Source organism: Lutjanus erythropterus, chromosome 18, assembly GCF_056507025.1.
Source record: "Lutjanus erythropterus isolate fLutEry1 chromosome 18, fLutEry1.hap2, whole genome shotgun sequence".
In the NCBI taxonomy this organism is placed as follows: domain Eukaryota; kingdom Metazoa; phylum Chordata; class Actinopteri; order Lutjaniformes; family Lutjanidae; genus Lutjanus; species Lutjanus erythropterus.
Window position 1 is genome coordinate 34,165,505 of NC_139334.1, and position 14,792 is coordinate 34,180,296.

A 14,792-nucleotide genomic window follows, 5' to 3' on the forward strand; every position below is an offset into this window, starting at 1 on the left:
AGAAGAAAGTAAGAGGTACAATAGTAGTTAAACAGCAGCATACGTGCCTTCTAGAATGAGGAGCATTTTCTCATCCTCTCATCTTTGTCTGTGCTGTCAAAAACTGTTACACGCGACTGTTGAGAGATAATTGAGATTACTACAGCCACTAGAGGCTGGAATATAAACATGTTATTTTGGAGCAAATGCTGAAGACTGATGCAGTTGTTTCAGGTATACAGGCTGTACAATGAAGGAAGCTCAACACAGCCAGGCTTTCTTTGCGTGTGCTGGCTCGACAAAACTTAAAACCCCATTCAGATAACAGATGTCGTGACAGTGGATCAATTTTCTTTGTTAACCCAGGCTTCTTTTGAAGGGGCTGTTTGATGTGTCATTTCATACCTCTTGTCTGTACATCAACCAGTCATGAGACGCCTACTTCAGTCAAGATGAACAGGTTGTTATAATGGAGAGCTATAGAAAATATAAAAAATAAATTATGGTTAAAAGCTACACTATTGCTGCAAAAATAGTAGTGTCAGAAAACACTACAAGTGACTTGATATTGTTAATAATTAATGCCTGACATTTATGAAGGAAATGTGAAAATCATTTTAGTTTCAAAGTAAATAAAATGAATGTAACTGATTGAATATTTTCTGTGATAAACAGGATAGGCTATAATCAATAATCTAATCAGTGTTCTGAGCTGTAATATCAGAAGTGCAAAGCAGCAACAGGTCAGTGTCAAGTTTAAAAATATTCAAAGTGTTAATGTGTCCTGAAGCAAATGGGACAAAATGAGTTTCTACATCACTAACTGAGGTTCCCGTGGCAACGTGCATGCACACAGTTTGTGCTCCTGTAGTTGCATTGCACGGCTTTGTTTGGCGGCATTAATAATGTACAGCTCAGCAGCTTTGCACATATAACATCTTCCCTGTGCGCAGAATTTATATCGCTCATAAAGAATGCTATCAGGAAAACAATTAGTGAAAAAGCTGCACTTTTTACAGCTGATTTAATCTGAAGCTCTGAACATAACCTGCTCCCAACCAGGTTATGAGTTCAGCATCAGTTACCATGGTGATCTGGCCAGGTTAAAAGAAAGACACCTTTGTGACACTGAAAACTCTGAATTAGACTCCACATCCCTCGCTAATCCATTAATTTCACTTCATAATCCAGCCCTCGGGTTGTCAATTCATTTTAGGTGGCTCTCTGCGTGTGGAAGTGTCCTTGATCAAGACACACTGAACCCCAAATTGCTCCAAATGGACAGACCAGCACTTGCATGGTAATATGACACAGATTTTTTGCAAGTCCAAGTCAAGTCCCCACAAGTCAAGTTGTAATGACTGTTCATTTATCTGCTGCATGTAACCTGGTCTGCTCAGAACACTAAGGAACTGGATACATGTTGTATTATTATCATGCCTTTATCTATTAGTATTGATTAATTCTTTGATATGTATAAGTCTTTTTTTCTGAATATATAAAGGGTGGCTAAAAATGGCATGCACTGTAAACTGACAGTACACTGTATTGTATGATTACACTGGGTCTCCAACTAATGACAGCCTATAATCAACTGTAAATTAAGTCGTCGCTCCAGCTTCTCAAACCCAGTGAAATTTAATAAGCCTGTAATATTACGTGGTCAACAATAAACCTGTAAGCTGCCTGCAGCCGATGGTAATAATTAACTTAACATGTTCTCTCTGTGTTTAACGCTGGCCAGCAGATGGTGGCAGTGGAATGTGGATAATTAAGTTGATGATTAAATCCTGGTAAAGCAGCACGCTGCGTGTGAAAAAGGGTAGCAAACAAACACTCACTTGTCTTTTCAAAGTATTCAGAGAACGTCAATCTAATCAAGCTGGTAGCCAGTTGATGCTAGGCGGCTGGTGCTAAGCTAAACACTTTAGCATTGAGTGACTTGTGTATCCAGGTGCGTTTTCAGGTGCCTGATGAAATCTGACGGGGTCGAACCAGCATTCTTTATCTTTTATGTTTCTGCTTTGTGTGAAGATCTTACAGCCAAAGTTTGTGACAAAAGGCACAGCAGTTGCAGATGTGCTCGTCTGCTGCAGCTTATCCGAGGGCGTGCACCAGATGTGGAGGTTACGCATCTAATTATATAACAGGAATGTTTCTGCAACATTGCAATGATATTAGTGCAACATTACACTTAAAACATTCTCTTGCAGCAATGTTCCTGCAATGTTCCTTTCTTGGTGGAGACTTTGGCAAAATACAGCGAGGGACAGGGTGTGGACCACTTTTCATGTGCCCCACAAGACGATCATGGAAATACCAAAAATGCCAATGGATGAGTTGCACAGCAGACATTTCAACATGTCATTCCAGATAAGTCACAGGTGTATTAATGACTGTTGTATTCCAGCTGATGGAGGCCCTTGAATTTTGAATGCTGGTTTACTGTCACTGTTACTTGGACACTTAATGGAACTGACCCTTAATTACTGTTATAAATCCACCTGCGTTGTTCCTGCTCTGACAAGTCAAAATGCCTGCTGTGCAACCAATCCATAGCATTTTGCCTACTATTAAACTGTTACCAGTCCTTTATTTTGAAAGGGTTCAGTGCTGTGTTCATTGGTGATGATAATGAAGTGTATCTTTTATATTAAACTGTAACTACAGTGTACAGTGCTGTACATCCATGTTGTTTATGTTGTTCTTCTTCTACTTTTGCTGCTACTATCATTCCAACCTGTATGCAGCCTGCATGGTTCACTGTAAAACAGCAAGTTTTAGACATTGCCAATAAAATAGGTCAACATGGCAATTCAGAAAGGGTGACCAACAGTAGAAGTTGACTATATATTAATAGAGATTTGGCCATTATTAGGACCTTATATTATTTGTGTCTCACCCACAGCCACCTGATCAGTTTCTCATGTGCACCCCCACCCACACAAAATAAATTGTCCACCCCTGTCTTAGTAGGGACATTGCATATATCATCTCAGCGATATACAAATTGGGAGAACATACGGGTGTCATTTAAAATAAGATGCTGACCACAATTTCACTTAGAAGGTTGCAACAACGTTGAAGTAACATTACCCTTACATTACACAGCAGAAACATTACTGCAACACATTACACTTAAAATGTTACCCTGCAGTGACATTCCTGCAACATTACACTAAAAATGTTGCAGGAATGCAACAACATTTACTTAAAAAACTGCAGTGACATTATTCCTGCAACATCACTCTCTTAGTAGGGACACTGCATGTATCATCTCAGCTTTATAAAGTGACATTGTCACAACATCTTCTAAAAGTCATGGAGACGTTTGGACAACATACTGACAACATTTAAAACAACATGCTGACGACAGTTTCACATGTGATGTTCCAGCAACGACACATGTTGCAAAAGTTATGTTGCAGCAATGTGTCTGCAACTATTTTGTGTTAGTGGGGTATTACCCATACTGTCTACATCAATCAGTGTATATGCTCTTCCTGCTTTGATGTTGACCTGTCAACCAGGACAACCGTTTGCACACAATGAGGTATTATCAGCAACATTTTCAGGTAAAAAATGCAAAGTACTTCCTGTTCATATGCCCATGTTAACTCTCTGTATGATTTCACATTGCTGACATTACTCAGACCAGCAAACCATCAGCGTCAAACTGGAAAGCAATACCAAATATTAGAAATTACAATAAGAATGGAGTGATATTGAGTTCATTATTCATACCATCGGGTGGCATGGCAACCAAGATATTATTCCAATAAGCCTCTCTATGCAGGATTTTATTTTCAATATCTCCTCTCCTTTCTTTTTAGAAAGACTGGCTCTATTTCTTCCCAAAAACATGTACCATGTTAGTTATTCCCTGTAACTCAGTAAATAATGATCAATTATTCAGTAAAACATCAGACTTTTCAGAAGTGGTCTATGCTGTGCTACATGTGGTGAAGTCAGTCCTGGAATAAAAATGTTGCAGAAAAACTAACCTGCTTATTAAATAAGTAACATTTATGTAATCCACCTTATAACGTGGACTCATTAAGACGCAGTCCCATCATAAGGATGTCTCATTTGCCCTCTTCCTTCATGTGACACATACATCACACAGTCTGACCTCTCATTACCATCAGTCTCAGTTTGACAGCTTGACAGGTGACGTGTCACACAGCCATTAAAACCTTCATAAATCCTCCATTTCAAAGCAATTACAACTAGTGCACTTGCTTTACTGGTCCCAGTGCAGCCACCTGTCAATAGATATAGACCCAGCAATGAGCTGGAGGCTTGTTCGGGATCAGAAGTCCAGATAATGAAGGAATAAACGTTCAGCCACTCTCATCCGGTGAAGAGCAGGGCTGCTCGGCTGAAGGGGCTGGATGTTACAGCGAGGGCTGATGGAACATGACCTTCCTCAGAAATATAAAGCCAACACCAAATCTGCTTCATTATTTCTTTGAACTATGAACCTTTGAGGTGAAACTATGCATTTGAAGAATTATTTAAATAATCCCTAAGGAGGAGATTCAATTTTTTTAGTTCATTATACAGTTTGCAGACACAGGATCCACGAGTGTTTTCATATGTCAGCAGTGATTTTCATCTTCTTTCAAGCACAGAAACAGAATGTTGATTATATCTGCAAACGTGATTGTTCACACAAATGTTACTTCTGCTTTTCCAGATTAAACTACAGCTGGCCTAAGTTCACTGCATTCAACAACTTATAAATCTTTTGGTTTTCCTACCATTTTTCACAAGTTTATGTGGAAGATGTCATCGTCTGTGCTCACAACAGGGTTTCTTTCTCTCAAATTTTGTTCACAAGTTTGTTAAAAGTCTTTCTTAGTGAGCAGGTCTTTGTTGCAAGAATAATCCATCTACCTGACAGGTGTGATATTACGGTGGCCGACAAGTGCAAACGCACTGCATATACAGACAAGCGCTGCAAATACAGAAACGCGCTGCATATAAGAAAACAGATGCAAAAGGAAAACGCTGCAAATACAGAAACGCGCTGCATAAACAGAAACGTGCTGCAAATACAGAAACGCGCTGCATATAAGAAAACAGATGCAAAAGGAAAACGCTGCAAATACAGAAACGCGCTGCATAAACAGAAACGTGCTGCAAATACAGAAACGCGCTGCATATAGGAAAACAGATGCAAAACGAAAACGCTGCAAATACAGAAACGCGCTGCATAAACAGAAACGTGCTGCAAATACAGAAACGCGCTGCATACAGGAAAACAGATGCAAAAACAAAACGCCGCATATACAGAAACGCGCTGCAAATGAGAAAACAAATGCAAAACGAAAACGCCGCATATACAGTCACACAACGGAAGTGCTCCAGGCCTCTAGGGGCAGTGCTGAGCTTTCCCCCGAGAGACAGACAACGGACGAATCAACCTGCGGAGGAGAGGAATAGGCCTACGTGAGAAGTAGAAAGTTATTGGTGAGAGGAAAATTGGAGGCGGGAGAGGCAAAAAATCAGAAAATGTAAATCCGACAAACAAAAATGTAAAAATGTAAATCAGCTGCACTTTCATAATACAGTAAAAGATGAGGGCCACATGTGGAAAAAAGAAAGAAAGAAAGAAAGAAAGAAAAAGAAAAAAGAATACTTTTTCATGTAGCCTCTCAAGCCTCCAATTTTCCTCTCACCAATAACTTTCTACTTCTCACATAGGCCTATTCCTTTTTTTTTTTTTAGTTTAAAAAACAGTTACGGGATGTTTATTCTTCATAATTACGTTTCCCCTTTCGGGATTTTTTTTATTTTATTTATTTATTTTTTTAAACAAACTTTATTGTCATGTTGAAGACATACAAGGAAACATGACATTATATAAGCAACATGACAACATTCATACATAAAACAACAGTAAAGTACAGGGAGTGCATAATACATAACAGACAGTAAGGATTTTATCTAGTAATATGTGCCATTTCACGTAGGCCTATTCCTCTCCTCCGCAGGTTGATTCGTCCGTTGTCTGTCTCTCGGGGGAAAGCTCAGCACTGTCCCCAGAGGCCTGGAGCACTTCCGTTGTGTGACTGTATATGCGGCGTTTTCGTTTTGCATTTGTTTTCTCATTTGCAGCGCGTTTCTGTATATGCGGCGTTTTCTTTTTGCATTTGTTTTCTCATTTGCAGCGCGTTTCTGTATTTGCAGCGTTTTCGTTTTGCATCTGTTTTCCTATATGCAGCGCGTTTCTGTATTTGCAGCGCTTGTCTGTATATGCAGTGCGTTTCTGTATTTGCAGCACGTTTCTGTTTATGCAGCGCGTTTCTGTATTTGCAGCGATTTCGTTTTGCATCTGTTTTCCTGTATGCAACGCGTTTCTGTATTTGCAGCACGTTTCTGTTTATGCAGCGCGTTTCTGTATTTGCAGCACGTTTCTGTTTATGCAGCGCGTTTCTGTATTTGCAGCGATTTCGTTTTGCATCTGTTTTCCTGAATGCAGCGCGTTTCTGTATTTGCAGCACGTTTCTGTTTATGCAGCGCGTTTCTGTATTTGCAGCGTTTTCCTTTTGCATCTGTTTTCTTATATGCAGCGCGTTTCTGTATTTGCAGCACCTGTCTGTATATGCAGCGCGTTTGCACTTGTCGGCCACCGTATGATATAGAGATGTAACAAGTCAAATCCAGAGACAACACAGGAGGCAAAGTGTAGTTAAGAAAAATGCAAGGTCTTAACCGTCCAAAAAAAGTTGCACACAGGCAGACAGTCTAGAAGAGGTAAACGATGCAGACAGAAATAGGCAAAAATTCTTAAATCTGGGAAACAAGCCAGAAAACCAGAAAATCAAACACTAGGAAAGAACACTAGCAGGCTAAGCACACAAGGTAACAAAGATAATCTGCCTAGGAGGCATGGGAAACAGGTGAGTATGCACAGAGATGACTGTAGGGATAATCAGGTGAGTAACTGGCAGTAGGCATGGCTGATGAAGGGCGGGAACACACAAGGACAGGAAAGAATGACCAGTGAGTACTACAAAATAAATCAGGAAATATGCATAACAGAGATGCTGATTAAACAGTAGGATTATTGCACAGGTGTGCCTTGGACTGATCTAGAGCTGCAATAATAAATCGACTAATCAATTATCAGTTATTAACTTAACACAACATGAGACTGTCCCTCCTTTCTCCTGACACTGACTGACTGCCCAACCCATCTACACACCGAGGATGTGTCCAGCCTGGACAAATCACTGCAAAATATTTATTTAAACAGAAATGGTTGTGTGTTGAAACATAGACATCTTTATATATAGATGCATTGGATTTTGGATCTCACACGTCAACGTCACTGCCATATTGGTCAGAGCAAGACTGGCCTGTAGTTTTTCTGGATAAAAAGTACTCTGACATTTACATTCCTCAACCAAGTTTTTATTTTCAGTGGTTCATGATCTACATGGCACAAGTTAGAAAAAAAGAATTTCTAGTCCATGTAGCCAAGCGGTCAATGCAGTGCCTGTGTATGTGTGTCTATACGGCAGAAAACTTGTTGTGTTATGCAGGCTAAGCAAAGACGTTTTCCGAAGTCTAGAGAATAATACACTAGACAGCACACGTCTGCAGCACCACAATATTTAATTTAAAATGGTATTTTGACACATATTTAGCCTTTAACAAATATTGCACAACTTGCAATTTGAAAAGTGCAGTAGACCATATTGTGATTTCAATAAAGTTTCGATTAATTTATCAGACCTGCCCTCTGGACTGTCAGATAACCTCCCAATCGGGTGAAGGGGTAAATGGAAACTGTGGTTCCTAATTTGAGTGGTCCAACATTTGCCTCACATTTCAGGCTGACAAGGCAAAACGTTTCAAGTGAATGATAATACAGATCTTGAAATTCCTCTGAGTTAATTGGAGGGGTTTTCAGATCACCCGTTGTGCAGGGTGTGGGGACCGGCTCCAGTCTCCAGAGTCTTACCCTGCATTCCAAATCGCACACTTTTTACTTTTAATATGTACTGCTGCTGCCCTCACAAAGTACAAACGCTTGCATGCAGCATGCATACAATTGGGATGCACTACTTCCTCATAACATGGAGCCTTGAACTTTGACCCTCTTGCTCATACACATCACAAAGTACTGTAAATAAGTACTATCACAAAGTACTGTGTGTCAGAATAGCCAGAAAAGTGTGCTTTCTTGCATACTGCTAAATGCAACCAGATGCAGTACGACATCCTGGTATTTTCTGGCATGCTGCATTTGACATACTGTGTACTGGGACATACTAAAGCTTTTTCTGGCATACTATATAGTATGGTAGTTGGGTGTTGAAATACAGTTTACCTGGCTGCCTTTTGAATTGGATCAAGGTGGCTCCAGATGGCTACAGGGTCGTGTGATATGGAGCAGAGGGTGTTCACCTGCTGTGTAGAGCACTCAGTGTGCAGACTGGCCTGCTGGTGTGAGCCTTCAAAATGCACAGACTGGAACTCTTCACTGTAATTGCATGAGTAATTTTAACTAAAATCTGCAGGAGGCACTCGTCGTGCTTCAGGCTCCTCCTGAGCTCCCTGTAGATGTCACAATCTGCCATTTATTGTTGAAAACATGGCGCCTAAAATGGAAGAGCCTATCCTGGAATAGTGTGTTTCGGTCATACTCCGTTCTCATCCTTCATGGTCATGCACTGAGATAAATGAATGTCCTCTTGCTCAGGAGATTTCACCATCATGACAGCGTGGTGGCATTTCGCTGCACTCACCATGAGCACAGTCCTTGGCTTTGGGGTTGCACATGGCTGCTTCAGACATTTCCTCAATGTGCAAGAAAGAAACCCATGGCTTTGCGAGGCATGGGACATAAATTGCGTGTCATGTCTTTTCAGCGACATGTGTCACGGTCAGAGGCTACCACCCAAACGGAAAAAAGGAGGCGGGTGACACGTGACCAAGATTCTCTGAGAGGTGCGAAGTGTTTCTGTACACAACCAGTTCTTTTTTTTCCTTCAGCTGTGTGTTTGTTTGCGGCATCATTCACTCGACTGACGTCTTGAAGATAAAAGGATGGGAAAGGATTCTTTTTAATCTCACATTGACTAATGCACTTCCTCTACAGGACACTTTGCTGTCCTCTCAAGGTAGCCAAAAACAGTCAGGGTATATTCAGCAGCATGTACCTCTTCACCATATTTCCAGTAGTGTTAGTGATACTGGAATTTCTCATTTCAATACAATAGTTAAAAAATATATTTATTCAATGCCATTTTGATACCACAGGGAAACAATACAATAAATATATATAATAAAATAATATTTATAGCAAACAATATCAGTGATGAGAAGAAGACACTGTAACTAAGTGAAGGGAGGCAGGACTTCTAGTGTATCAGTATTGATACTGCAGAAAATGAGTATTGAAGTCATTTCAACACTATTTTCCAGTGACCACTTTCACAATCAACTGGTTCTTTGTTTGAGTTCTGCATTTTATTTTAATATTTCAAATGAGAATCTCTTTTGATGTGTCTGCATTCTTGAGAGCTGGGACAAATCATGTCCTACAAAACAAAACACGCCAATTCTAGTTTTTTGGGGGCAATTTATTCTTTTAAGGATTTATGTGTTATCTATAAATGTTACAAAAAAGCCATATGTTTGCTAACTGTCCCTTTGCACTAACATTAACTTTCACATTACAAAGTGATCCATTTATCCAGGTGTGTTTTCAGTCTGATGTGATTGATTCCATGTCCTATATGTTGATGCACAGGCTCTGCATTAAGTGATTCTTTTGGTTGGGTGTTGAGTGAAAGCCAAAGGTTATGACAAATGGCACAGCAGCTACAGGCATCAAGTCTCAAGTCCTTTGAAGTTGAGTCTCAAGTCACTGTGAGTGTGACTCAAGTCCAAGTCACACATTCACGTCCCCATCTCTGGTGCACAGGGATTATCATAAGGGACATCTGGGATGATGTTCCAGGACGTGTACACTGGTTGGCTGGGATCTGTGCATGATGCCAGGGTGTTTCGGAGCTGCCCATTACATGGCCACCAATGGGAAGTGACTGCCACCAGCCTGGAGACTCTGCATACCTACTCATCTCATCTCCCATCATACAATATAGAGGTAATGAGCACTCATCCCAGAGGCAAAGTAATTACAGTCCACAGCTCAAGTAAAGTTGTGATTGAAAGTGTGTTTGGGCATCTGCAGGGGAAACGGAGATGACTGAAGAACCTGCCCATGGAAGACCTCAAAGTCCTGGTGCTAATCAGAGCTGCATGTGTTCTACACAATATCCTCTTGAGGGAGGAAGGGCACCAAATGGACGATTGTGACAATGGCAGTGAATGTTAAGCAGCAGACCCTGACATTTTTTCATGTGTTCTCCTCTTCCCAGTGCTCCCCTGTCTGTTCTTGTGTATGTTTGTGTGTCGGTGTTGGTTGTGCTTCCTTCCTGGCTCCGGTCACCTCACACACCTGCTGCCAATTGGCTCATCAACCCTCTCAGTCTGCACACCTGCCTCTAATCAGCTCATCTACCTGCAGCGTATCTTCTCCAGCTCTTCTGTCGCTTTTTGCCAGATTGTTGTTTCACCACTGCAGTAGTTCTGCTTCAAACCAAAAACTTGAAACTTTGCTGGAACCTGATTTGCCCCGACGCCTTGCCAAGTTTTCTTGCCAGCCAACCATGCAATCCCCTGCCCATGACCCTTCCCCATTCCCCATTTCTCATGGTTACGACAGCCACACAGCTCCATACCACCATTAACCCCTGCTGTTGCCAGATCCTCATTCCCTACCATCAGCGCCTCATCCAAATCCCCTGTACAACGACCTGGTCTGACAATACCACAGGTCAAAAAAAAGAATTAACTTGCTTTATTTTTGGTTTAGATTTAACTCCTGTTTAACTACTTTTGATCTTGGTGAATTAAATGTTTTAAGATGTACTTTACCTTGCCATTTCCATTGCTTATGTCTGTAGGTCTGTGAGTTTTGACATCTGCCTCCTCTTTTCAGCTGCTGAAACCACTGAGGTGCTTCTGATGTGGACTTGTGATATGTCTTTTTGGCACAGTCTCCTTGATGTCTTGGTTGCGAAGTTGATGGTCCCAGCCCAGCTGGGTCTGATGAGTGGACAGACAAAGATTTTAAACCTGGTGGTCTCAAAATGACAGTGATCAAGCCAGCAAACACCACTTTTCACATTCCACACTGGAGTCATCAGTCAGGAAGTCCTCCACTGAGAAGACACAGCTGCTGGCACCACTCCCAGTCCACCTCTTGTTGTCTACTATTGTTTTATATGTAAATATAGAAACCTCTGCATATACACTGCTCAAAAAAAATAAAGGAACACTTTGAAAACACATCAGATCTCAATGGGGAAAAAAACATGCTCCATATCTATACTGATATGGACTGGGTAATGTGTTAGGAACAGAAGGATGCCACATTGTTTGATGGAAATGAAAATTATCAACCTACAGAGGGCTGAATTCAAAGACACCCTGAAAATCAAAGTGAAAAAATGATGCAGCAGGCTAGTCTGTTTTGCTTAAATTTCATTGCAGCAACTCAGAATGGTACTCAGTAGTTTGTGTGGCCCCTGTATGCTTGTATGCATGCCTGACAACGTCGGGGCATGTTCCTAATGAGATTACGTTTGGTGTCCTGGGGTATCTCCTCCCAGATCTGGACCAGGGCATCACTGAGCTCCTGGACAGTCTGAGGTGCAACCTGGCGGTGTCGGATGGACCGAAACATAATGTCCCAGAGGTATTCTATTGGATTTAGGTCAGGTTAGCGTGGGGTCCAGTGAATGGTATCAATTCCTTCATCCTCCAGGAACTGCCTGCATACTCTCGCCACATGAGGCCGAACATTGTCGTGCACCAGGAGGAACCCAGGACCCACTGCTCCAGCGTAGGGTCTGACAATGGGCTCAACACCTACCCACGTGCTACCGGAGTCTTTCCCTCTGTTGGCTTGGAACACGGGCAGCCCATCAAGTGCGGGATCCGGGATGTTGTGGTGGAGCAGGTCTCTGTAAGATATGGCCATGAAAGTCTCTGATTTCCCATTGCTTGTGCAACCTGAATCCCATTTCATGAGTTTCATTTTTAAACATCATCATTAGCCAGGTGTAGGTGCCAACTGGGTTAACACATCTCTTAGGGCCTTTTCACACCTGTAGTTTGGTTCATTTGGTTTGAACCAAAAGAAACACTGCTGCTTAGTCCTTGTGCGGTTCGTCTTCACACTGACTTTTTACAAACGACCCAAGAGGAGGAAGCATGCAGTTTTAAAGTCTGACAGGTAACTTGTTGATTGGACAGTTTTAGTGATTGTGATCCTGCGTCATTGCATCATCAGGACCCATGTGGGAAAATCAAATTCCAGTGACTTTAACACTTCAGATGTGTATATTTAAGCTCACAAAAAATAACAAGAAAAAAGCAACAGGATTTTTGTTTTCCCTCATTCAGATTTTTCATCTATGTGACACACAGTTGTATTACTGTGGGATCGCTGTCACAGTCTTTTTAATCTGACAAAGGACACAGAGAGGTATAAAAACACAGCAGTTTGTGGCTTTTTAAACAGGTACAATACCTGCACTGAGGTACTTAACCTATTACTAAATGAATTTCATGAATCTAGGCTACACATGTATCAGTTATACAAGTCTCCTGAACAGATTTAATGATCAGCAGATGGATTTATTAGCAGTTTAGCTCTTGAAATTGTGCCAAAATCACATCTGCTATCAAAAAATCCTGTGTTTGGTTCATTTGCTTTCACATCACAAACGAATCGCACCGTTTGGTACGTTTGGTACGTTTGGAACCGCACTGAGACCCACCTTTTCTGGTGCAGTTCTTTGGTCCGCACCAGGGTTTGGTTGACAATTTTCACACCAGCCCAAAGAAACCAGACTAAATGAAGCAGGTGTGAAAATACTCCCACTCTCCTCCACTACTCCTGGGGTGGTCACAGAGCATGCGTCCAGGTTTGGTCCGGCTGGTGGTTGAAAGATGCCTTGTGCATTGCTGATCATCTCAGGGTCGGCTGCACTTTAATCCAAACCTCATCCTTCCTTTTCTAAGCGTGGACCATTGTCACTAAAGCAAAAATCTAAATAAGACTTTCTTTAAAAATTAAGTTAATTCAACATCTACTCATATACATTTTTTGTGTACATTGATATTTGATGAATCTACAGTAAAGCATGTCGTGTTCCTCTGATCTATTCAGTCTCCATATAGGCTACTCAGAGATCTGACGACAGCTCATTTCAGAGAATCCACTTGATAGTATCAGGGTGTATTTGGATGGCAGCGTAGCAGGAGGGAAGGAGGATTCATCTCTGCAGCACAAAGACACCACTCAGATTCTATTCAACTAAAGGAACAACACATCTGCAGCCACAGAGGAAACTGACGGTGGGATTTATACTCACATCAGCTTGATTATGTGATTGTAAAATGCCCATAATGCATATTTTTATTGAGGCTCACATTTTGATTGACTTACCTGAGCTGTTACTTATACTGAAAATAGCCAAAATATTACATTTTTTGAAAAACACACCAACAGTGTTTTGCCTTGCATTGTGGGAAAATAATGTACATAAATGATGACGTGCCTACTCTATTTTTTTTATTTTAATTCAGTCACTTTTCCATTGTAAGGACATAATGTACTTGCCTGTTAGAATAAGGCCTGCTCAGTAGGCTACAGATATATGTGAGGGACCCAGCTTTAGTCTATTCTATAATACATCCCCACTGTGAAGCACAGACAGGAAGGAAGCAGACAGACGTCTCTACAAAACAAAGTGTTCTTGAAAATCCAGAGTGTGCAGGCAGGAGATGAGAGCATGGTTCATGATAGGAAAAAAAAAAAAAAAAAAACTAGTTATCCCATTATAAAAGATTCACTTCACGTTGCTGAAGGTTATGAAGTGGAGTAAGACCACATGTGAGAATACTACCATGTAATAGACAGTATCTGAATGACAACAGCAGCCTGCTTTATGGCACTCGCTCTGTGTTGACTGTCATGAATGCTGCTACTTCAAAGACGAACCGTCACGACCACCTACCTTAATTTCCCATGAACACCCTCCCCCCATCCACCACATACACACATCCTCGCACACATACTGTATGTAAGACGGCTGTGCGAGGCTGTCACCATCCCTCAGTATCACAGTCACTTGTCAGCAGAGGATGCATCCAATAATATGCTGTAAATGTTGGAAGCCATAAATGTCAATAAATGCCAGCCACGTACGATGATAATTTGTCCAAGTATAACACCCATAACTACTTCCTACCATCCGCATCCATCAAGCGTTACATTATTAAATGACAAGGGAAGTGCAGATTAAAGAAAAATATTGCATTAAATTAAATTAAAACACGCAATTTTTGAGTTGCAACAGTGGTTGCGTGACGACTCCAAATTAACTTGTCATTCAATGCTGACCTTAAGCATTGGTTTAAATGTTCTCATGGAAAAAGATCAATAAATTATCACTTTTATATTTGAAAATATGTTAGATTCCCTGAATAAAATGTCTAAAAATACTAGACATATTTTGTCTACTTGCATTATGCCAAAATGTCTAAACATATACAAATCTATAATTTATTCTGGGTAATGCTGTGTTTACTGCTAGTCCTTTGCTAGCTAGTTGCCATAACTCCTGGTAAAATGTCGGATAAGTCGGAGTGAGGAAGGAAGTCGCCAACATGACTTAACATGAATAAAATAGAGAATATTACCTCCTCTATAAACATGA